The following is a 24,220-nucleotide window of genomic DNA, read 5'->3' as shown; positions in this document are numbered from 1 at the left end:
GCTAATGCTGGCTAATTTACTAGCTTATAGTATAGAGCCATAGTTGCCACTTGTTGATATCCTAGAATTGTGTGTGAAGTGAAATTTTATGTGAAATACAGTAGTTTTAGATTCGAAATGTTCAACATTATCAGCTGGCAAGAAAATATACAGAAGTGAATATTATTACTATTTTAGATGGAAAACAGCAAAGAAACGCTACTGTTTATGAAGAATCACAAAAGCAAACTCGCATCACGTCATCGCACGGCTCAGTCGCTTCCTGTTTTTCTTCTTCTTCTTTTAAATTACTGGTGGATCCCATCTCTATGGTGTATACCGCCACCTACAGCGGTGGAGTCCCCAAGAACAGATGGAATCGGGCATAACTCGCATGTCCGTTATGCGCATTTTCAGTAAATTAGCTTTAAAAAAAAATTGAAATAAATGGATGGAAACCTGAAGTATGATAAAAACTAACATGCATGACTGAAACTAAAACCGAGACTAAATTTAAAAATGGCTGATAAAATTAACATTTATTACTAGCAACTGCTTTGATGCAAGCGGTAGGATTTAAAATTGGTCCAAAAGAAGACCCTGGGAATCCTAGAAATTAAAGTAAGTTATTTTGAACTAAAAAGAAAACCTTTCCATAGGTTGACGCGTCAGTGTGCACTCCATTTACGTTTTTTTTTTTTACTTAATTGTGATACGAATAGCGAATATGGCATAAGTGTAAATCCACACTGTATGAGAATGATCTCGTAAAAATGCCTTTTTTTTTTCATCCCTCCGAGTGCAACACACGATGTTGGCCAGCAGCCCGAAAGGAGGATCTGAGATCCTTCCTCCGCTCTCCCGCCGAGCCAAGCGAGGACCTGCCAGGTTGGGTGGGGGAGGCACCGACACGTTCTTGTCCAAGGAGAAGAAGGAGAAGAAGAAGAGCAGAGCGCTGCGATGAAGCAGCCAGCCGGCCTGCAGGCGCATGTATTTAATTCCAAAGCCGAGCTTCGCTTCTCATGACTGCCAAACGGCGTCCGCCGCGTTTGTTTGTGTTTGTTTGTGTTGCTTTACAAAGAAGAAGAAGTCATGCTCGTTTGCCACAAACAGGCGTGGAAATGAACACGACGCGCTCGCAAGGCTTTGACGGCGTTATGCAAATGAAGCCTTCCTTCTCCCTCCCTGGGGAGGATTGGAGAAATTAGAAGAAAATGACAAAGCTTTCCTCTGCTCTGACCTACATTGTGTGGCAATTGTACGCGTTCTCTCGCGCACATCTGACAAATCCTGCAGCGTAATAATGAAAACCGAACATGCTGCAGACAAAAAGCTGAAACAAGTTCTTGAAAGCTGTTCAGCCGCTCATTGATCAACCTAGGGTTGAGTGATTATGGAAAAATTTTGCTTATTTTGATTGATATTGAAATCACGATTAATACAAACAATGATTCATTCATTTCAAAACTACAAAAACTCTACTCAAAACGACTTTCTTTAATTATGTTTTAAAGATCGTGAGAAGCCAAAATCGAAATCATTATTCAATTTTAATTAATTTCCCAACACTTTATTGATGTTTTCACAGCCTCAAAGTGACACTACAACTTTTAAAACTAATTTTGAGTCTCATAGTGTAATGCAGCGTTCCCCTGCTATATTGCAATTCATCGTTTGCCCCCAACTTTATTGCCATTTTTTAAGCAATCGTTTCTTCTCAGGTTTTTACAGTACAGGCACGTCCGAATTAGGAGTTGCACCTCTTCAGTGTATGTTGTGCCACACCTTGCTGGGTGGCACTGGGATGTAAGACACCCAGCTCAATTAACAAGAAGAAGAAGCAGAGAAGGTCCCCTACTAAGCCGGTGATGTCAGTCTGCAGTGCATTGGGCTACCAAATAACATGACACTTGATATTTTATATATATATATATATATATCATTAAATATTTTTGTATTTGCTACTTTTCTTTCCAATATGTCTTTACTTTCCAATAATAATGTATTTTCTGCCAAGCATTAATGCATTTGTGTCAAATATTTGTGTTTTTGGTATTTATTATTTATGATAAATGCTTAGTATTTTTTACATTTTATGTGTATTGTTTGTCATTCTTTTTTTGTTTTTTTTTATATTTGCAAAATGTCATAATTTTTTCCCCCATTTGTTTTTGTTTTGTTGAATTTATTTTTGATTGTTTTAAAATTAGTTTGTTCAAATAATAATTATTTCAATTTTTTTCTAATATCTGTATGTTTTAAATTTTCCCAATATTTGTATTGCATACAATACACAATATTGCTTTGGATTTTCATTTTTTCTCAATCTTTTTCTCAATCTTTTAAATTTAAAATGTAAATTTTCACCAATTTTTTTCCCTATTTTACATTTTCTGGGGGGTTGAATTTCTGTTTTCAAATGAGTTTGTTCACATAATAATTTTATATTTTTTCTAATATTTGTATGCTTTTTGTCTTAATTGTTCCCAATATTTTTTTATTACATGACAATATAGCTTTGGATCGTGTTATAGGAGTCTGAAAGTGTACCTAATATGTTGATTTGTGCACTCTCCCTGACATACAGTATTTCTAGCAAATAAGATGTGACACTCACTATGTCTCGACTACCCCCATTCCCCCCACCCAACCCCCCTGAAGCTGTCACAACCAAAGGTGAAAGTTCAAGAGCGTCACGACGAGCCCCAACAGACGCTACGTGTCTGCTTGGCTCAGCTGCTGACAAAAAAAAAAAAACTCAACAAACGTCCTCAGCTGCTTCTTCTTCATTTGAAGGTGAAATCAATAAAAGGAAGAATCCGCAAAGAGACGAGACTTTGCCGTGATATCCTCATTAACACGCCGCCCGTGTGGCCGCGTTATATTTTAATCTGTCGAGTAAATTAAAGTCATAAATCACCCGACAGCTGCGACGACTCCCATGCCGCGACCGGTCGGGAGGCGGCAGACGTTTAGCTTACGTGCGGTAAAATAAGAGCAGACGCGCCTGATGAAAGGAAAAGATGTGCCCGGGAGATTCGGAGGATGAAACGGGAAGTTTAGCGCAGGCCAAAAACTCTTGGCTGCTGACATCAGGTCGGGGTGCTGCACAGGTCTCGCACATATTCAAAATGGCATCCGTCCCACAACTTGGGCTGTGTTGGGAATCACTCCCTATCCATTATATAGTGCTCCTACAATGAGTTGGCCATTTTGTAGTTCTGTATGAATGAGTGAGGAGGGAACGGGATGTACTGTACAATTCATCGCAATGCGGTAATCGCAAAGGCTATAATTATTTAAAAAAAAAAAAATTGGGGGGGGGTTCCTTTTGGTCTGTTTGTTGGCTTTATTTTAGATGTATTATGTAAAAAAAAAAATTTTTTTATTAATTTATTTGATAAACCTGTTTGGATCATTGTTGTAATCTGACTTTACACGGCACTTGCTTAGTAGAATTTTGGAACTGTGTTAAGTAACTCAATTTTAAATCGACAAATAAACTCTTACATATTAATTCAGGAGTCCAAATTGCCATTGTTTTAGCATAAGCAAGTTGAGTATGTGGTGGTATGTGTTGTGTTGATATTTGTTCAAGTGTACGGTTTTCCCAATCCAACCGACATGATCGATAATCGGGGGCCGATCACGTGATTTTCAGGTTGGATTTTTAGATTTCCTTAAGTTTTCGTTCTTTATTTGATTAGAACCACTGCTGATTTCCAGCCATTAAAAAAGGTATGATTTTGAAATACATTTATTAAAAATATATATAGAAATAAAAAATTAGATAACGGAGACAATTTGGATGTAGTCTTCTTTTTTTCTTCATTGCATTTTATTACGGAAATATTAATTGGGATTCTGTATCGGCAGACACTCGGGTGCAAAAAAATGTGATTGACACATCCCTATTAAAGTGTGTTTTTTTGGGGGGTGCGGGGGGGTTGAACAGAGCCGGGGTCATTTTTATTTACATTTTTAACCCAAAATATTTTAGTGTTCTACAATTCAATGCAATTATGTACTTAAAATCACTACTTCAGTGGCATTAAAAAAATGATACTTTCGTTTATCGTGATAGTTTCTTGAAAAATATATAGTCCTGAACATTTTGTTATCATGACACGTCAACCAATAAAGCCAAAATACTTATTATATTACTTACTATATATACACTATACTATGTATATTAAATGTGCCATTTTTCATTGTAATACAGATTAATTGATTGCTTGCGTTTGTCCCAAAATATATGAGAAGAGGACTTGGAAAAAATTACCGCATATTCAATTGCAATGGCAATACTGAGGAAGGGAATATTACAATGAGATTATTTTTCTATATCGTTCAGCCTTAATTTTTAATGAAGTTTTACCAATAAAGTTGGACAATAACAACAGTCGACACATGACAAAACCCACAAAGGATACAAGACGCTGTCGTTGCAACCAACAACTGACCGCCCAACAACCCCCCCCCCCCCCCCCCATCCACACACACACACACTTCTCCTCAGAAACAGCTGACGTTTTAACAGGCTTACAACAGCTGACAGGCTACAGGTGGGTCAGAGGGGACCCTTCATAAGTCCTCTGTCCCATCTCCCCCCCCCCCCTCCCCTTTGGAAGCTCATACTTCTCAATCGCGCGCACACACACACACACGCACACACCTGTTGTGACTCCGGAGGAATTGTCCTGGGTGAAAAGCCGTATCACCCACCTCCTTTCTGGGCATGAAAACAAACCTTTATGACCCTCCAGCATGTGTTGGAGAGGCCTGTGTCTACGTGCGTGTGTGTGTGCGCATGTGTGTGTGGCGACAGATGCTAGCGGTGAGCCGAGCTAAAGGCTAAAAGCTATAAGCTTCTTTGCTTCACTGAAGGAGGAGGAGGTGGCAGGCATTATCAGCAGCAGCAGAAGAAGAAGAGGAACAAGCCGTCATGTTAATCCAACATCACTTGAATGGGAAACAATGTGTAGTCATACATGATGACACCTATACTACATAGGAGATGTACATGTATAGGCCTAACGCTAACATAATAATCCCACAGGTCTAACTCCTTCATGGGCACAGCAAATGAAAACAATTCCAGAGTTTGGGACCGTACAGAAGAATGTCTTGTTTAGTTTTGTTTTTACACCCCAAAATTATTTAGAAAGATTCATCAGGTGTTTTTCACAACAAACTGGGGGGAAAAGGGGGAAGAAATACCAAAGTCCAGCAAAAAAATGAATATGTATATATTTTTGCGTTGATCAGGGGCAGATATAACAAGTTTTTACTTTTTTCTGTGCTCTTTCATTTCATTAAATTTGAATTGAATTTTAAAGAATTGGAGGGGAAAAAGTGTAAATATGCGAATCCAAAAATTTGAATAAAAAAAAAAGTGCAGATACGCGAATCCCAAAATTTGAAAGAAAAAAAAAAGTGTGGGGGGGGGGGGAGTGCAAGTACGCAAATGCACGAGTAACAAACCCCAAGTATGTCCACTGTACATAAAAATTACTCTGCAATAACGTACTATCGTTAATTTAAGTTTCTGTCAACATAACTGATATCCGGAACTAACAAAGCCATTATTTATTTATTTTTCTACTATTCTTCACTTATTTAATTTGTAAGTTTATACTAAAACAAAAACAAATCCTAGGCATAAACATTTTTCAAGGCTTTCAATATGTAAAAAATATTCAGTTATTGATGCGGGTTGTTTCAAAGGTTCATTTTAATTATGCATGCGCAAAACCATAACAATGTTCTTGAATATTTGACAAATAAATTGGCGTGTTGTTTTTAAAAACATGATATTATGTTGATCATTTAATTGATGCTTCTTTATTTATAAACATTACTGCTTGTTGTATGTTATTTTAAATTAAAATGGTTGTGAGCATAAACATCATGTGTCAGGCGCGACTTGCTGACATTTCTGCTCGTAAACCTTTGTCAGATGAAAATAAAAACCATGAAATGTGGCAGGATATATAGGACAAGCTGAGACTTGAAAGCCCAGCATTTTTATATTTGTTGTTCTTTTGACGACAAAAGCAAGCGAGGGGAAAAAAATCTGTGCGTGATATATTCCTGCCGTGTGGGCAAAAACAGCCCAAAAAGTTTTGACTTCTTAAAAACCACCAAACGAGTTTAAACGAGTTTGTCCCCCATCGCTAAACTGCTGCTGTTTCGCTGCGTGAGGCAAAAAAACGTACAAATAACTTCATATTTGATATTCATGAGCGTCGTGTGCAACATCACTGCGAGCTGGGCTAACGGCGAGCGGTCGCGGCCAGTGCAAGTAGTCACTGATGCTGACATATTGTCGCCATAGCAACAGGCAGATCATGATCTTGAAATCATGAACCTGTGACACCTGCAAACACGCAGGTGATATGTAGGTCAGCCTGCAAGATTAAGATATGTAATACAAATCCATAAATATTGCCTTTGATCTCAAATTGGACCTGTTTTTCATGATTTAATGTAGTTATAATACAGAAAAATTTACTTTAACTAACTAATTCCATTTAACTACCAATACTACACAAAATAATTTATTTAAATTACAATGCAAATTAGTTTATTCCAATTACATTGAGTCCAACTGGAGAACAATTAAATTTGTGTCCAATTACAACGCAATATGATTTAAAACCTTTGTGAGTGATAAAATTGTTTCGAAATAAGATTGTAATGAAATACCATATACTCTAACTACAATATGCTACGATTTACTCCAATTAGTATATACTTCATTATTCTGAGACAGAAACTCACAAATTTGTGAGAAAAACTCGAATATTTATGACATTATAAAGTGGCAAATTTGCGAGAGAAAAAAATTCACAAATTTGTAAGAAAAAACTCGAATAATCATGACATAAAGTGGCAAATTTGCAAGAGAAAAAAATCACAAATATGTGAGAAAAAAATCAAATAATTATGACAAAGTGGCAAATTTGCGAGAAAAAAATTCACATTATAAAGTGACAAATTTGTGAGAAAAAAATTGAATATTTATGACATTATAAAGTGGCAAATTTGCGAGAGAAAAAATTTCACAGATATGTGAGAACAATTTTGAATATTAATGACATTATAAAGCAGCAAATTTGAGAGAAAAACTTTTTCTTGCACATTTGCCATTCTATAATGTCACAAATATTCAACTTTTTTCTCATAAATTTGTCATTTTTCTTTCGGAATATTACCCCCTCTTAAAAAAAAATATATATATATATATATTATTTTTTTTACATTTTATTTATATGTGGCCCTATTATGCCGTCAGACAAAATAACCCAAAGTAAGGCTCAACTGATTAATCGGACGGCCGATTTAGTTGGCCGATATTAGCTCTTTTAAAAACATCCGGGTTTGTTTTGCAGATTTTTGCAGTTCTTTTAGACATTAACACATTACAACATAAGACAAAGATAATGACAAAAATACCCCTTTTAAAAACATGCGGCCACTCTGTTTCACTTCTGTTTGCTTTGCCTCTTTGCAGCATTTCTCCATAACACTCCAATTTAATCCAAAATAAATTGCAATATAGCGCCAGCACGGCATTAACAGCATTCCAAAAATGTGTTTCAATAAAGGCCTCAACCTTCACAGACATCCCCGCCCATCTGCAGTTGAGTAAACAAGTGGAAACCCGGTACATGTGGTCATTATTAGTGCTTACTGTATTGCTAAAAACAACAACAACAGCAGTGCTGTAGATATCATCTTCTACAAACGAGGCCGTAAGCTCGCGTGAAGCAAACCACAAGCCGGAAACAGGGAAGCACGCACGCACACACATACACAAAAAGTGAAGCTCGTGGTACGATAGCGGCGTGCGAGCGGGACGCTAAACGACACTTAGGCTTCGTATCCTCCTGGCGGAAGCGGGAGGACTCTGGAGTTGCGGCTGTAATGTGATAACCAGTTCAATAACATAAACAAGTGCCAGAATCCTCCAGAGAGTGTGTTTGTGTGTGCGCACGGGCGTGCGTGCGTGCGTGCGTGTGTGTGGGCGGATGTGTGTGTGTCTTTTCTTGTGTGCGTGCGTGTGGGCTGGAGAGGCCTGGGCGAGAGGTGAGGACGAGTCAGCCATTGAACAGCATCAAATAAAACGTTATCTAATGCCTGCCATGCTGACACCAAACAAGTGCTCGCTCGCTCTTTCTAACACGCGCTCGCAATCGACTGCGAGTGAGAGTCGCTTTGCTTTTTGCCTGCTTAAAAAAAAAAAAAGGTTCCTTTTGAGAAAATCCTTACACGTTTAGATCGCAAATATCGAACCACTTCCAGGACCTTTCGAATGCTCTTGAAGATCCAAAAAACACACCGATAAAAAGCCAGTCTGACATACATTTGGCTCAAATTAAATTAAATCACATTATTTTCTATTTTAGTTCTTTGGACTGTGCTTTATACATTGATTTTATATAATAACATCAATGTTTTTATCATTAAAATAAATAAAATAGCTGAATTTGCACATGGGCTGGTTAATATTTCTTATTCTTCGTCAGAGGGAAACAAACATGACGACGCGGGAAAGAACCACACTTTTGGAGCGAGAAGGAAAGCTGTCAAAATTAATCGAGAAGTAATCGATTATCAAATTAATCGACAACTATTCTAACAATCAAGTAATCACTCTGAGTCATTTTTTTTATTTAAAATTGTCCAAATCCTCTGATTGTAGCATATCAATAGTAATTGCTCACTGATTTCTGCAGTCCTTCATGAAAAAAGATCTTATCTTCTTTGTTTAACCAAAACAAGACATTTGCAAACATTTGTTTTTAGTTTGGAAAACAATCACCTTACCGGCGGTAACGTAGTACATCAATCCACTTTTTTTTTTTATCACTCCACGAATACGAAGTACGAAATAAGCACCAATCACTGGTTAATAAACAATACAATTAAAAAAATGCTTTTGCAATACACTTTAACGCAAAATTAAAATGAATCCAATTAGTCGATTAATCGACTGAATAATCGATAGATTAATCGATAGTGACAGCACTAGAGGACAGCGCTTATTTAGTGTGGTGAGTAACATAAATATAACGTCTTTGATGTGTGTGTGGTATTTTTAGCTAAATGAATTAGCGATGGCAAGTGAGGTATAAAAGTGTTAACCATGACTGAACTTGAACTTGTCATGTTTTGGTTCTGTGGGGATTAAGTTTTTGTCTGTTATGGGTGTTCTTGTTATTTTTGTCTGTGGTTTGTGTGATTTTTGTCTTGTGTTCCTGGTTTCTTCGTCTCGTTATGTTTAACCACGTCCACCTGTATGTGTCTTCCCTTCCCCAGGTGTGTCTCATTAGTGTTAGTGTATTTAGGCCCCGTCCACACGAAAGCTAGTTTCAATGTATCCTCAAAAGTTTACCAATTAAGCCGTTCGTCAACACGATGATCACTTTTTAAACCGGGCTCCAGAGTGGAAAGATTTCAAAACGTGCCCCGATACTCCTCCAGTGATGACGTAATGATCGGAGCTCGATAACGACGCATTGTCGCAGAATGATGACATATGCGGCAATTCTCGCGTGATCGCACGCGAACCGAACCGTCAGTCTGTCAACAACAATGGCGGATAGTTGTGTCATAGTTGTTTTGCGCAGTTTGTCTTTTTCATGTTGTTTTGATACATGCAAAGCCATGTTTGTTCTGTAGATTGCAATAAAGAAAGAAAAAAAAGTGTTCGTCTTCTTCGCTGATTCTTCTTCTACGCTTTCCGTTAACTTCCTGTGGCTGCGCTAGAGCGCCACTCTAGACTTGGCATATTATTACATTACAGCCAATAAACGTCCTCAGCGTCTTCTTTTGGACACACGCAAGTCTTGAAATGCTTCTATGTGTACGAGATTTGTTTGAGGAACATTGCTTTAGTCTGTTGTGTTTGGTTAGTCGGTGTGGGTGCATTGCCTATGTTATGTGTGGAAGTTCGTGCGTCAAGTCCTCGTCACAGCCAAGTCGTCTTCTAAGTAGCCATTGTCACTGCCAAGTCATCGCCAGAGCTAGCCAAGTCATCATCGTCACAGCTAGCAAAGTTGGCCTCGTCACAGCTAGCCAAGTCGTTATCGTCACAGCTAACCAAGTCGTCAGTGTCACATCTAACCGAGCCGTCCTCGCCACCGCCAGCAAAGTCGTCCTCATTACAGCTAACCAAGCCATCCTTGTCGCAGCCAGCCAAGTCGTCCTTGCCGCAGCTAACCAAGTCGTCATCCTTACAGCTAACCAAGTAGTCCTCGTCACAGCCACAAAGCCATATCCCTAGCTAAGTCAGGTCACTCCGCACCAAGTCAAAACAAGGCAAATCAGGTCCTGTCGAACCAGTCCACTCACGTCCCGTCCAGTCATGGCGACCAGTCCAGTCAAGGTTGTCTGCTCACGTTTTCCCTATGGTTCATTAAAGCACCACGCATTGCACTTGACGGCGTCTTATTCCCTGCATTTGGGTCCACCCTCCCTTCATCCACTCCCATCCCTCATGACATGAATTTCAGGCTCAGGTTCAGCTCTGTATGGTAGTCATCATGGCAGTCTGATTTTGACTGCCTGTTAGTCAGACCAACACAGGATGGTGGATGGCAGAGATTATGAAGGAAGAACACACCCCCACCCCCCCAAAAAAAACAGGAAGCACCAACAGCACGGAAGTAAAATATAGAATCTCCGAAATGTCATGAGTCTGTTATAGAAAGGCGTCTTGGAATACACTCATCTCCCAGCCTCCGTGTTTTGTAATCAAAGAGCCTTTTGCTCCAAAGCAGAATACGAGCTGTGAGTCGTCTTTGCCAGAAATGCTTTTTGTTGGAGTCGCTGCCAACGCTTTTTGACAGCAGCGCTCATTGCGGCTTGGGAAGAAGACGGAACTGAAGACATGGAGGTTGCTCACTATGCCACTGGCAGTCCTGTTGAGTCTCGTTGACGCTAAATTCTGATTTGTTTTGGCTTTGCTCGTATACGCTTGCCTGAACCATTTTTGGTTTGACCGTGCGTGTTCCTTTGATAACGCATTCGTCACATGACCTCCTTCTGGTTTCACCTTCTGTTGCTGGCTCAGCCGAGGAGCCTCACTGCCAAAGCCCACATCCAAATCGATGGCCCCCCAGTGTTCTTTTTTCAAAATAAACCCCTGAAGCTAGTTTTAGCGACATTAAATCGAGTGGATTCATCCATCCGGATTACGGTACACACCAAAAAAGTCTCAAGAAGCCATGTCTGAAAACACACAGAAAATCTACTATTTTTAAGTTACCAAACACGAGTTCATTCAAGTTGCTATTAATGCACACTAACATAAACACAACATGCAAAAATCTGGTTCAATTGCTGAATTCATTCTCCAAAAAATAAATCAGTTACGCTGTCGCCAGCTGAGCAAATAAAAGTCTGCGCTCACGCTGACCCCTATGGAGGACCAAAACTGCCAAAATTCAAAATAAATAAATTACTAAATAAATAAATAAATGGCTAAAAGTGAAAATAAAAACGGATATAAAAAAAATAAAATAATAAATATACATGGAAATAAAAATAACAAAAAACATATACAGTAAAAATAAATAGAAAGATAAAAAGACGAGATTCAAAAAATAAAAATAAATAGAAAAATAAATGCGGAAATAAATACAAAAATAAATATATAAACAGAATTAAATATCAATCAATAACGTTTATTTATTTCATGCTGACGCTCTGCCAAGACGAAATGTTATTCAAATGTTTTTATTTTCACTTTTAGTCATTTTTTTTATTTATTTTGTCATTTATTTATTTTGAATTTTGGCAGTTTTGGTCCTCCATAGACCCCCTCCCTCAACCATACAAAATGGATGACTTAAACCTCAATATTGTCGAAAGCACATCCAGATTTCAATCTTTAGGCGACAAAATGTAGCACTTTCCGCGGAGCAAGGAAGAGGCGGGGTTTTATGACACTTCTCAGACTGTTCAAATGTCCAAAGAGAGTTTAATAGATTTGTTTTCAAGATATGTTTAACACTTTAAACTAGTTAATAATGCGTAAAAATAATAAATAATAAAAATTGTGTGGGGGCAGACCAATAGTATTGCTTTGTAAAAATGGACAAGAGCTGTCAAAATTAATCGATTAATAATCAACAAGTACTCGATTATCAAATTAATCGACAACTATTTTAATAATAAAGTAATCGTTTGGAGCAATTTTTGTGTTTAAAATTGTCCAAATCCTCCGATTTCAGCATATCAACAGTGATTGTTCACTGATTTCTGTAGTCCTTCATGAAAGAAGACTGATTATCGTCTGTGTTGTCTAATCAAAATAAGACATTTTCAAACATCTGTGTTTACTTTCAAAACAATGACCGAATTAACCGGTAACATAGTACAACATCAATCCACCCCCCCCTTTTTTTTTTAAATCACTATATAAATACAATCGGTTCTAAAAAATATTCGATAGTGACAGACAGCACTAAAATGGACAATTTCTGCCCGAAAAAAAAAAAAAGGTTTCTGTCATGAATCTTAGCTAACATTAAAAACAACCTAATAAAAGATGTTTAGGTTGACACGATCATGGATGAGCCAAGCGAATGTTTGATTTTTACAATCAAACACCATGAAGTTTGTGACTTTGACTCAACTGTCACTTCTAACATGAGAGCAAAATCCAAACTAAAACTCTTATTGTCAGATTTCTTCTCCACTTCAATCTCCTGCCAAAAGCTCCCACAAGCGTAATTGAGAACCAAGCGCAAGCATCTTAATGCAATTTCAAATAAAAGGCGGCGTGGCTGAAGGTTGCCAGAAGCCGAACTAAACGGATTCAAATGGAATCTAAGTGGATTTTGACACCGTGACCCAGTCAAGGTCAAGCCGGCCTCTGAGTTTTTTGTATGGCGCAGCAACTCCGAGTGCCGCCATTTTCCCCGTCACTTGAGGATAATCCCGCATATTGCGCTCGAAATTGCCTTTAACCTACATGAGAGTCGGCAGCTTGTGGATCCACGCAGGACCGCCGGCCTCGGATCCGGCTCGCCTGTGTTTGCCGAGAGAAATAAAAGCGTCAGCAGGCACAGATTCCCGGATATTAAATGTAATGAGACGGACAGATTCTGGCAGATTCCGTAATCCCTGATGAAAACAAATGTAGTCTTCATTCACTGTTTTTCATTTGCTCATCTGCTGGTACTCGCGGCAGCCAAAGCCAGGTCGGTCATTTCCATCCTGGCTCAAAAGCGGGGTATTTAAAGCAATTCCGTCCGAGGCGGTGCGGATAAATTTAGCGCTCTGTACTGATTATTTTTAGCCAAAATCGACAACTGAGCAGGGATTACCGCTTTTTTTTCCCTCTTTTTAATTTCCATGAATGTTTATGCAACATGGCGTGGACAGATGACAGCCAAGTGCATGAAAAGATCAGGAATTACTCCACAATGAGATCATCCCAGTGTAAACGATCCGGGAGGGTCCAGCACCGATGACCTTTCGGACAAGAGTGAAGGCCCGCCGGCTGTCCACTCACTGAAGTGGAGATCCAGTGTCCATCATTGTTCCACTCAGTCCAACAGTTGAAGCATTTAAGGTTGGAGGAAGCGTGAACGTCAGTATAGTATGAGGAGGACCAAAACTGCCAAAATTAAAAAAAATAATAATAATAAATGAATACAAGTGAAAATATTACAAATGGATATAAAAAATAATTAAAAATTAAATATAAAAAAATTAATAGAAATGGAAATAGAAATAGAAACAAAAATATATATATATGCATAAATAAACACAAGTAAAAATAAAAACAAAAATAAAAAACAAGATTAAAAAAATATAAATGTGAAAATACATCAAAAATTTAATTAAATATCAAATAAAAACGCTCAGCTCTCACATTTATTTATTTCATGCTGCAGACGCTCTGTCAGGTCAAAATGTTATTCAAATGAGAGGGCGGTCCTAAGCGTGTCTTGGGTTGGATTCCGCCATGCAAACTGCCTTTCAATGGTCGAGTGAGCGGCTCGGGGGACAAGGAAGTCTTGCATGGAGAGCTCCAGCAATGGACGACTATCTTGTTTAACTTATTTAATTATTTTTGTATTCATTTTTACTTTTATTTAGGGATTTTTTTTCACTTATATTTATTTTTGGGTATTTAATTTTTTATTATATTTTGTATAAACGTTTTTATTTATTTATTAATTTATGTATTTATTTATTTTTTGGGGGGGGCAGTTTTGGTTCTCCAGAAGTATGGAGCACAAAGTTGCACCCAAAATGAAGGTTCAACTAATGAAAGGAAGCAGACTTCTACAAAGTGGGTTAGTTTTGTTAGCTGTTGGACAGAATATCTTGGACAAGTTTATCCTGGAAATGACAACATAGCCCTAAAATGTTCCCTTCAAACTAAAATGAAGACTTCAAGTGTCTTTCCAGCATGACTACTTGAGACTTTTTTTTGTCTATTGATGGTAGACAACCGAATAGCACGTGTCTTAATTTGCGGGGTGAATTTAAAAAAAAAAGAAGAAGATGGACAGTACAAGTAATAAAAGCAGACTTGTGTGTTTTTTTAAATACAGAAGTATAAACAAAATTAAATTAATCTTGGTGACATTTGTTTGTGTATATTTGTTCCTCTGGAGTGTTTTGCTGAAAAACCAAGACTAATTGCACCACATTGCAACACTGAAAAAAAGCCTGAAGGGTTATTTTTTTTAGGATTTCGAATCATTGAAAAAAAAAATATATATATATATATTTAAAAAATGGGGGTGGGGGGGGTGATCAAGTTGGGAACATGAGAACAATACCACAGGCTGTCTGACAATTCCCTTAATGAGCGTTGATTAAATCAACTTATAAACGATCTCGGAGGACATGCAAAAAAAACACACACACTATGCTCAGATAACATTGGAAATAATTGCTACAAGTGTCTTGGATGTACAGAATGTAGCTAATTGATTGTGTGGTGGCTCATACAAACACACTAAAGGAACAAAAGTATTGGGACACTACAAATGACTCCATGGTTTGTCCTCCAGTGGCTTCATTAGTCTTGTGCGCTGCGCTGCGCTTCAAAGTGAGGTCCATGATCTCACAAATAATGCGTGCATGTGTTGGAGGAATGCACAGTGTATGTATGAATGAAATCAGTTTTTTTTTATCTGGATTTCGTGAGAATATATTTTCCCCTCTTTACTCCTGTTAATTTGCATAAATTCCTGTTAACTTCCCCACTGAAAGTTTTCAACTTTGAAAATTCCTGAAATCTCATAATATGATACTCTTCATTAATATGTTGTTTGTTTGTATTATGTGGCAATATTTCAGTCATGATTCTTTTAATTCTTTTTTCAGAATATTTGTTTCTTCTAATAAAACAAATTCCTCATAATTATTTTAATTCTTTGAAAGTTTCTGCATAGTTTCTTGAATATTTTTCTGACTATTTCTGTATTTTTTTTTATATAACCATGCATTGAGTAATATTTGTGTATTTATAGCTAATTATTTTGGTAATGTATTCTTTTTTTCATTTATATTTGTGGATTTTTGTTTAAGGGTTGTGTTTGTATCAACAGTTTTCATCTAATATTTTTTATCAAATATTTATGCATTTTTGCTTAACTTTTTTTTGAATATTTGTTTTTTGACTAATATTTTGTAATAATCATGTATGTTGTGTAATATATCTGTGTTTTTGTTTCAGGGTCGTGTCAGTCAGGTGAATAATTTTTCATCTAAAATTTAGGCATTTTCCCCCAAATATTTTTGCTGTTTTTTTTAAAGTATTTGTGCATTTTTTGGTGAAGTTTTATATATTTGTCCAATATTTAGGCAATGTGTTAAATTTAAGTATTTTGTTTATTATGTTTCTAATATTGATACGTGTATGTGGTAATTGTGCATTTTAATGTAATAATTAGGATTTTATTTGTATTTTTGTGTAATATCCATGTATATTTTAGATTTTTTTTTCTAATCATGCATTTTGTTTGGTAATATTTGTGTGTCATATTTGTGCATTAGTTGTAAAATATTTGTATATTTTTCCTATAATATGTTGCCATTTTTCATCTCATTTTGCAGTTTTTTTCTCATATTCAATGCATTTTTTTGTGGAATATTTGTGTATATTTTGTGGAATTGCAGTCAAGGGCTTCTTGTTCTAATACTCATGCGTGGAAACAGACAAAATGGGGGGAACGTGGGGAACTTTGCGTGGGTGTGTTCGACGGACACACGGACAACACATGTTCACCTGGCAGGATGTCCCTCTACCACGAGAGAGGTAAGAGGGAAGCGGCCAAAGCAACGGGACGGTGGGTGGGCGGGCGAGACGCCAGCCTGACAGCTTTCTACAACAACAGCACATTAGCATCGCTCCACGATAGCTTCTCATATGATTATAACTAAGGGTTAGCTGATTCGACATGCTTGAACAACTATGAGGCATTTTGTCCATTGATGCATAACTTTGTATTGATTATTCACTCAGAAATAAACTGGGGCCAGACTGATCAGGATTTTTTGATGATGTTGCCGACTCCATTATCTGACAGAATAAAATTCCGGTAAAAATAAAATACCTTCTTTTTGTGGTAATATTTTTGGTATTTTCTCTCATATTTTCTGTGTAATATTTGAGTAGATTATGGAATATTTTGTTTTTTAATGTGCATGCATTTAAAAAATATATATATACATTTTATTGTATTTGTCAAAAAAAATCAGCACATTTTGTTGTAATATTAATCTATTTTTCTGTAATATTTTGTACATTTTGGCGTGTGTTGCCTATAAAATAATAAATATTTGTTTTTTGTCTAAAATGTTCAGATATTTTGACACAATATTTGCATATGTTATTTTGCCATAATATTTAGCAAGCAAAGCAAGTGTTCCCTCTGTGATGCCTTGTGACTGCTCCACTGCAGGAGAAGAAAAGGTTGCAAAGTATCCAAAGGGAGAGGAAGGTTCACATGCGGCAAACCGAGCGGTTCGTGCGACGCGGCCCGCAGCGCACAACGGCACTCTGTGTCACGTCTGAAGCGAACGCCAGCTGAGCGACGCCGTGGCCGTTCAGCGGGAAGGGAGAGAAAAAGAGAGAGTGATTGTACTTCTTTAAATGAGTGGCGCCGACAAGGAGGGAGTTGGTTTACCCTCCCTGACGTTTTGACTGTTTTGACTGTTTGATATATACAAAATATGTCTATAGATATACACATGCATAATATAGTTTTTTTTTTACAATACTAAACATTGTATATTTAATCACCAAATTTGCTCATTGAATCTATGTCTGCTAGCTTAATGCTAACATATAATATTCAACACTATTGTCAGGCTAGTAGAAATTAGCATAGGTGTTATGGCAATTATGAACCTCCCAAAAAATTGCTAATTTAACATACACAGATACAAAAGAATATGGAGGAAAATCTCCCGCAATTGCCGATGGCAACTCGGCTCCTGAACTGTTCGCCGGGGAAATCTTTTGTCTTATTTCATAAACACTTGGATGCAATACATGTGAAAATGAGTCAACTTTAGTAGAGTGATTGCACTTCCAGGAGGACGAGTTGATTCCTCCTTGCTGTGTTTTGACTGCACCCAACACACAGTCACAACACAGATGGAAGTTTGTGGACGGCGTTGGGCTGCGCCTGCCTGAACTCTCGGCGCTCGGGAACACAAAAGCACATTAGTGGCACTAAGCTCATAAGGTATCTGCCGCTTAAGCCCCCTTTCTCCCGACATGTCCACCTACACTACTTGCTACAGTGTGTGGATTGCATATTTTGAATGGGATGCCAACAAGAAAGTACTTACTTACTGCACTTTCAGGGCATTATAGAGTTCCAATTAGTTGTAACTGTAAAAGATAGCCCGGGTCACAGTGCCTTCTTTATTGTATTTTTATCCTAATAATTCTGCATTCTCTTGCATTTTCTATATGTTTTTAATTCTATAGGTTTTGGCGAATATTTTGCGTTTTTTTGTGTGTCTAATTTAACAGTTTAATATTTTTGCATCCAAAATAGTTGACAAACATTTTGAAGATTCTTTCTAATATTTCTAAATGGCATCTTTTGTTTTTTTTAATGCTTGTAATTTTTCTAAAATGCTTGTCATTTTTTTTTTGTATTTTTGTATATATATTTTTTAGAACGTATATATTCTTTTAATATTTCAGCATCTGTTCTAATATTGGGTTTTTGTAGCGTTTCTTTTCTTTAATATTTGAGCTTATATATACTGTATTTAGAGACTTGTGCTTATTATGGTGACAGTATTTTTGTCTAATATTTTTGGCACATTTCTTTGTCTATTTCTCTATCTGTTTAATTCTAGCATGTTTCATGTTTTCAAATATTTTCTTTTTTTTGTGTATTCTTTAAATATATAAAATTTTCTTTTGTATTTTATTTCATACAGTGAAATTTGTTATAAGTTTTTTATTTAAAATGTTTGTGTTTTGTCTAACATTTGCGTATTTTTTCCTTTTTTTTTGTATTCATTTTATTATATCTTGTTCTTATCCTGCTATTATTTACACTGCATCTCTTCCAGTAGAGCTCAGTGCTGCGCCACATGTGGTATATTGTGGTACTACACTCAACGCTCTAAATTCTGCCTTGCCTGTATACCTTAAAAATATATATTTTTTAAAACAATCGCTTAAAAATGGGTGCTATAGTGAGCGTGCGAATGATGAACCGTGACATTGCGGGGGAAACATTACAATAAATCAAAGACAATGATAAGAAAGTGAGAACTCGGTGGCATCCACCAGCAAAATGGTGCGCGGGTCTGAGGAGGAAATGAGAAGTTTGATGACACTCTCTCCTCCCGGGAGAAAGGCAATTACGCGCCGTAATGAGAGCGCAATGGGCGGAAATGGGCTCGGCGCAAATAACTCTATGAGTCTTTTTATTCCGGCGGATTGAGACAGAAATCGTCTTCCCGCGGCCAAACTGTGATTTACTTCCACGCGCGGCGTAAATCTGACGTTTAGCGCGCTGAGTAAATGGACGCCGTCGTAAAGACGTCAACAAGCGCCGCGGAATGAATCGGCTTCCTCCGATACTGTACTAAACAATAACAACATGGAACCTCTCACAATCGCAGAGAGAATCCCATAAATAATCCTGTCCAGGGTAAAACTGTCACCTCCAGACAATCTCCTTTTATTGTCCGTTCCTGAATTGTCACCATTTTAGAACCTTAATGAACTGTTTGGTTCAGGGTCAAACTGTCCATTTACAGTCAGTTCCAGGGTAAAATCATTTGATACGGGGTAAAACTGTCGCCATCGTGTAGCCTGCCCTTATCGAACTATTAATCACAGGGTAAAACTAGGCACCATTTTAGAAGCATTGCCAACTGTTATGTCTAAGGTAAAACTATGAATTGTCTGTTCATTAAGTGTCTGTTTGAAGGTAAAACTTTAAGCAACGGGGAGCCTTCATTAACAGTCTTAAGGTAAAGCTTTCAGCAACGTGCAACCTTCATTAACTCTCCATTCCAGGGTCAAAATGTTGATTTACTTACGGTCTGTCCTGGGGAGGAAACTGCCACCATCATAACCACTACTTACTGTCAGTTCCAGGATAAAACTGTCGCAATCACCGAACCTTCATCAACTGTCAGTTCTCAGTTAAAACTATGCATTGTCTGTTCCTAGGCAGAACTGTCAAAATCATCCAACCTGTGCAGTCCAGGGTACACCTTCAGTAAGTGTCTGTTCCAGGGTAAATCTCTCCATGTTACAGTCTTTAAGTGTCCGGTCAAGGGTAAAATCAAACCCAACAGAGCCCCAATTATGTGTAACTGTAAAGCAACCACTAAACGCAAATAAGTGAATCACATCAACACGAAAAAAGCAGCCTGGTTTAACTTCATATAGAATGCAACCTGGAGGGAAAGCCAAGAAATAGCCGATAAATCACAGTTACTCCTTCAATGCTTGCTAACCTGCAGTGTGAAAGTTTCATGCATATTTTCCATAAAATGTTACAACTTATGGTATCCTCTCCTGTAAAGCCAGCTGCTCGAGGCAGATGTCAGTCCCCTACTCTTGACAGTGTGTGATGCCCCCCCTCCAAGAAAACATCACTTTTTTTTTTATGTAAACAAGTCCAAGCACTCATTCATGTGTTTTTATAAACACGTTGGAACAGAGTGACGTGCACTAAAAACAAACAAAAAACACACACAACTACCTTCTCGTCTCCGTCCTTCAGCTTTTCGCGCACATTCCAAAGCAGCGGACACACGCACATGCTCACTCCGAAAAAGATGACACGAACCCGGCCAGAAGCAAGAGTCAGTCACCTACCGGGCCAAAAGAGCATCCGCATCCGCCGAAGGTGGGGTCGTGGTGCGTCCAATGCCTGCTCAAAGCGTCCCAAAATCGCGGCCGCCGTCAGTGCTTCTTCCTGCTTCTTCCCGGCTGCGAATGATCAAATTGTCTCCGACTTGACGCGCGGCGTAACTATTTAGCTACACTGCAAATGGAGCCGAGGCTGGTCCCGAGGAGGCGTCGTCGCGTTGTGATTGACAGTGACTCAGGGCCAATGGGAGCGAAGCTTCCGCGTCGTTAGGGCCAATCGGGGGGCGGCCGCGCGGTCGGCGAGAAGGTGAGAAGGGGGAAAGTAGGCGGGGCTTTTGGCTATCCTGGTATCCCTCCGCTTGCCTCGAGATACAAGAGTGGAGAGTCTCAAGCTGTCCCAGCATATCATTTCAACCGTTAAGCAAACTTACTTACTGCCATAGTCTTCTTAAATTCGCACAAAGGCTTCTCGAAAACGTCGTCAAATTTGTGACAGGAGCGAGGGCGACCCAACTGACAGGAGCGAAAGCGGCCCAACTGCTGTCCATGATTTATTGCCACTTTCTACATTATCAGCATGTTCACATGTCGATAAAAACTAAAAATGAATGCATTAATGTGGCCAACAAGCAGCTCGTTTTACTTTTAATCGGGTGGTATACGTGTCTTTTACATGATGTGCGCACAACCTGGCGACAAGCACGCACTACTTTGACAAGTCACCGCGGATGAACACTATGTTTACAGTCAAGAAGGCGGGGAAATATGACGTCACGGTGGAGGGGCGGGGTTGTGGTGGCGTGCGCTCGTGACAGGGCAGCACGTGCGCGCATCGAGCAATAATAACAATTTAAGATCGATTTATAATACATTTTTGTATTTATTGAGACTTATGAACATGTCTTGCTTTCTGTTAGGGCAGGAAGCAGATGTATCCGTAGTGACGTCATCGTACGTATATGTATAATTTACGGTCGCGATGACGTCACCAGCTGCTTGGCTCGAAAGTGATATTTCAATGTTGTTAATTGTTTTACAAATGTGTAAGGCATGTAAACTGGAAAGACGGAAATCTGTACATCTTGAATTGTCAATAAAAAAGAGATACAGTGAGTCCCGTTTGCAATCCAGGCCAACTTGCAATAATAGGTATTTTAAAAAGTACGATATAGCCATTTAAGAACATTCTATTGATCAATTTTGCCATCCCACACTTTTTAAACACATTTAAAGGTCGTTAACACACACTTAAACTTTTTAAGACTTTTTTTTTAAGTGTTTGTAAATTGTTACCATCTCTTCTCACTCTCCCACTGTCAGGTAATCAGAGACCAGTGTATAACATCACTTTTCACTTCTCTATATAAGAGGCGAAGCGTGCTTGCTTCAAGTTTTTTGTCAAACCAAGTTGAAGTTTAATATAAAAATGACACCTAAAACAAAAAAGAATTAAACATATTATTTAAGCAACACATCTAACACCAAAATGTTCAACCAAAGCATATCATCAAAATCCGATGGCTTAATGCTAACTTATAATGTTAGACGTCTTAGATGGGGTAATAGAAATGACTATACAAGTAATGGTTCATTATAAACCTTTCAGCTACTTCAACACACACGGCGCAGCAACACATACAAACAGTAAAACGAACGCTAATAGCGCTACCTTTTGATATGGCATGCACATTGATCTTGTTTTCATGCAGAAATAGTGGTTTTAAATGCACATGTACACAGTGCAAGAGTTTTGTAGTAGTGGTGACACCAAAGAGGTTGGAAGGAGGATTACACACTGTGTGTTTTGTGCTTTACATAAGAAGATTACGCCATGGATTTCCATCGCTGCAGTCAGCCGGACGCTCATTCCCGCAGCTGGGAACCGACGCCGGTCAGCGCCGGGGTCATGGAAATGCCACCACGAGGAACGACAACAAACAGTGGAAACACTGTCATGACGTAACGGACAGTTTGTCAATAAAATGGCATTTAAAAAAAAAATGTCTGTAGAAAGATACAGTGGGAATAAAAAGTCTACGCACCCATGTGGCAGGTTTTGTGAAATGTAAAAAAAATGAGCCCAAGATCAATCATTTACAAATGTTCCACTGTCAATGTGGCATATGACCTATGCAACAGCTGTAACCTGAAGTAAAACGACTGAAATAAGGTGGTTGCACAAGTGTGCACACCCTCTAACACACCATTTCAAGTCCCTGAAGATCCCAAAATAAAGTTCAGCTGTTCAAGTAGGAGTTTCTAGTCTTTTCTTTCTCTTTCAAGTAATAGCCTGATTTATTTATATGTTTTAAATTATGACTGCTATTTTGAACTGTTCATAATTCCCCCCACCTTCCTTTGCACCTTTCTCATGACCCAATACGTTTAAACAATGAGACTTTTTGGATGCAGTGAACAATCTCTGCGGACCACAAAAAAAAGTCAGGAAAAGCCTACTAGAACATCTCAACTTTGTTCAATGTTACGAGGCACTTAAAATTGTGGCAGGTGTTTGCGGACTGCCATTTAACATGAGTTTAATTGTGGTTGATTAATTCTGAACACAGCCACATTTTAGTTATAAGCGGGTGTGCACACTTATGCAACCACATTATTTCAGTTTCTGATTTATATTTCTTTCCCCTCCCAAAAAGAATAGAAAAAATATTATTATGTGGTTATACAAGTTGTAGGTCACGTTAAGGGTGGAAAATGGTTTAAATGATGTATCTTGGTGCTATTTATGGATTAAGATGTATACTAGCAGGTCTGCTTCACAACTGTTTGTGATTTGGCGCCCCCTGTCGTTACATCTGTCTCACTGGATTTGCTTATGATCAGCACTTTTATTATATCTCGAGCTGTAAGCGTCCCCCGAAAAGTTTGAAAAATAAAGTTTAATAAATGACCCCTCAAAATCAGTTTGGCTAATCAACTGTGATGACAGGACGCATGTAAAAGTCTGAAGGACGCATACGGGAAATTGAACAGGAAGTCGTCCATTTTGTTTTGTGGCTGCCTCTTTTTTTTCACTTGCGTCTCACCGCTTTCGCTTCACGTTCTGAGGAATTTCCCTAAAATGTCCCCAGACCGGAATCAGAAAATCGGGAAAATATCTCAACAAGACGACATAACATTCAAGTGCAACTAAGAGCTGTAATGAGCCCTCTGCTTGGTTAGACTTTTTGATTAAGAGCTCTATGTCCCAATACTTGTGTCCATTTTGTATGCATGGAACGTTACATCCCGAAAAGCGGACACATTGATGAACTTAATGCGTGTTTGTTTATCCATGTGAGAGACTTAGAGGCTCCTCGCCATTTGGGACGTGGAGACAGATTAGTGGCACACACACGCACACACACACACTAGTGAGTATCATGACATTTCCTGGCACTAAGTCTTTAGATGGACTTTTTCATGAGTGCACTAGGAAACACGCTTGCTTGTATTGGGGAGGGGGGGGGGGCTGTAAAGTCAATAAATAAAAAAATATATATATTATTGGATGCAGCACTTCATTTCATGCACATTGTGTATGTGGCACAATTGCACATTCCCCGGTTCACTTATTCAGATTCACAGAGGAAACAAGTATGTACCACTCATTTTATTCTAAGGTTGCTAGGTGATGCTAATGTGTGCATGCAAAAATAAAAAATAAAACTCAATGCAGCTCTGCTTACCATTTAGCTTTGACAAGATTGCGCTTCACACAATTTAGTCTGAAAATGGATCTTGATCTTTACCTACCCAGCCCAAATAATGGGTGGAGAGAGTCAAAGTTACAAATGACCATTATAATGATTTACAAAGGTATTACCGGTGCTATGGTAGTATTTTGTTGTTACTATGTTATTACAATAATGTGGTAATCCTGTTATTACTAAGGTATTCCAATAG

General features: G+C 38.2%; 1 protein-coding gene across 7 annotated transcripts in view; it reads right to left on the bottom strand.

Annotated features, from left to right (window-relative positions):
- Positions 1–20,521, bottom strand: part of mef2d (myocyte enhancer factor 2d) — an 84,529-nt gene extending 64,008 nt beyond the window's left edge. For 6 of the 7 annotated variants that reach the window (XM_086077954.1, XM_086077947.1, XM_086077951.1 and 3 more), the window contains exon 1: positions 20,324–20,521. The gene's annotated coding sequence lies outside the window, so the exon portion shown is untranslated. Of the gene's footprint in view, positions 1–20,207 lie in introns of all 7 variants that reach the window. The other variant, XM_086077948.1, reaches the window with a different exon arrangement.
- Between the last annotated feature and the right edge of the window lie 3,699 nt (positions 20,522–24,220).

This window comes from Leptonotus elevatus, chromosome 6 (assembly GCF_054856555.1).
Source record: "Leptonotus elevatus isolate MCC_2025b chromosome 6, RoL_Lele_1.0, whole genome shotgun sequence".
Classification (NCBI taxonomy): domain Eukaryota; kingdom Metazoa; phylum Chordata; class Actinopteri; order Syngnathiformes; family Syngnathidae; genus Leptonotus; species Leptonotus elevatus.
This window is presented reverse-complemented; position numbering and strand designations above follow the sequence as displayed.